The 2,081-nt window shown below is 42.0% G+C and overlaps 1 pseudogene; it reads left to right on the top strand.

Moving 5' to 3' along the window:
- The first annotated feature begins 275 nt into the window (after positions 1–275).
- LOC102768737 lies at positions 276–1,040 on the top strand (annotated as a pseudogene).
- The last annotated feature ends 1,041 nt before the right edge of the window (positions 1,041–2,081 follow it).

Below are 2,081 nucleotides of genomic sequence, written 5' to 3'. Positions count from 1 at the left end.
TTAAAGTGTGGGAACAGAAAAAACAAAAAGCCCAAATGGTCAGTTATTGGTCAGTTGTCTAAGTAGTCTGATGGAAGAAGAGGGCTGTGGGTGACGGCCTGGCTCTTTAGCTGTGTGGCTCACAATGTGTCTGAGATAGCCCGTCTTATAAGTGGATGCCTCTGTGAAATGGATGACTTAGCAATCAAAGCTTGTCATACAACAGCATTACAAAAGAGAAATACCAGGGGGTGCACTTGCAGGATAGCCAAGGGCCAGGAGAAATAGGGTGGAAAATGCAAAATAACAAAATTATAAAACCTGACAAATATGTCTCAGAATTGGAAAAGAGCATCCTGCTTGCTTTAGTAGAAAATTACAAGTATGTGCTGGCATATAAGAAAAGTGATGCCGAAACCGGTTTGGCTCAGTGGATAGAGCGTCAGCCTGCGGACTGAAAGGTCCCAGGTTCGATTCCGGCCAAGGGCATGTCCTGGGTTGCGGGCACATCCCCAATAGGAGATGTGCAGGAGGCAGCTGATCGATGTTTCTAACTCTCTATCTCTCTCCCTTCCTCTCTGTAAAAAATTGATAAGATATATTAAAAAAAGAAAAAGAAAAGAAAAGTGATGCCCGAACTATTGCCCTCAAGCAACATATCTGGCAGGGGCTTGACCAAGAATACAACTGTCAGCCAAGATATCAGACAGCTGAAGAAGTGTTAGGAGAACATCAAGACTCCCACCAAAAAAACGATGGCCCATAAGAGAAGAGAGAAAGTAAAAGGGTGTCAGCCCATTTCTGAGTACGCACCTCCTGGAGAAGGCGATCTCCAGCATGCTTTCTGCAGATCCCTCCCACAGAAGGGCCCGAAGCCCACCCTGAAGCCCGTAGTCCAAGCATCCTTTGCTGTTTCACATAGAGAACTGTGTGATGATGAGAAAGAATTCATATATTTTCCGGTATGTGAGGGGACCTCTCAGCCCGAACCCTCATGTTCAGCTGTCAGAATAACAGACAACAAAAACTACAGGAGCCAAACCTCTCAGGGAGCTGCTTAAAAAAATGTGTGAGGGCCCTAGCAGGTTTGGTTCAGTGAATAGAGCAGCAGCCTGCAGACTGAAGAGTCCCAGGATCATTCCAGTGTATGTGATTTAATGAGCAGCATTCACAAATACGACATTCCAGGAAAGGCCCTGATTGCATAACTAATTTTTCAAATTATATCTTGATTAAAAAAAGGACAGGTTCTTTTGAACTAATTTTTCAAATTATATCTTGATTAAAAAAGGACAGGTTCGTTTGTAATCCTCATCCAAGGGTATGTTTATTGATTTTTAGAGAGAGGAAGGAAGAGAAAAAGAGAGGGGGGGAGAGAAACATCAATGTAAGAGAGAAATATCAATGTGAGAGAGAAGTATCAATTGGTCACTCCCTGTATATGCCCCAACTGAGGATAGAACCTGAAGCCCAAGCATGTGCCCTGATTGGGAATTGAACCTACAACCTTTTGGGTGTACAAAATGACATTCCAGCTAGCTGAGTGAAAGGACAGGTTCTTATTGTACCTGTGCAAATAACACATTGTCATAAAGAGCAAGGACACTCAGGAAGACTTTCTGGACTCTAAGGTGTCAATGAGAATCAGGTCTGACTTCAAAATGTTTCATTTCAGTTTACAAAAGCAGAGTCTACTAAATTAATGGTTGAAGAAAGGAAAACCTCAATATATATTCAGAAAATAGAGCATAAAACAACATCAAAACTATTACAAACATAATGAAATGTTATTCATCAACCTCATGTAATTCTTTTTATATGTATATTTTTATTGATTTCAGAGAAGAAGGGAGAGGGAGAGAGATAGAAACAACAATCATGAAAGAGAATCATCGATCAGCTGCCTCCTGCACGCCCCCTACTGGGGATTGATCCTGCAATGCAACCTGGGCATGTGCCCTTCACCAGAATAGAACTTGGGACCCATCAGTCCACAGGCAATGCTCTATCCACTGAGCCCAACCAGTTAGGGTGGTGTTTATATATTTTTAAAAGTCATTCCCGTTGTTTTAATTTATCTGTGTGTTTAGGTTTCAAATGGG

Source organism: Myotis davidii, unplaced genomic scaffold (genome assembly GCF_000327345.1).
Source record: "Myotis davidii unplaced genomic scaffold, ASM32734v1 scaffold58, whole genome shotgun sequence".
In the NCBI taxonomy this organism is placed as follows: domain Eukaryota; kingdom Metazoa; phylum Chordata; class Mammalia; order Chiroptera; family Vespertilionidae; genus Myotis; species Myotis davidii.
This window is presented reverse-complemented; position numbering and strand designations above follow the sequence as displayed.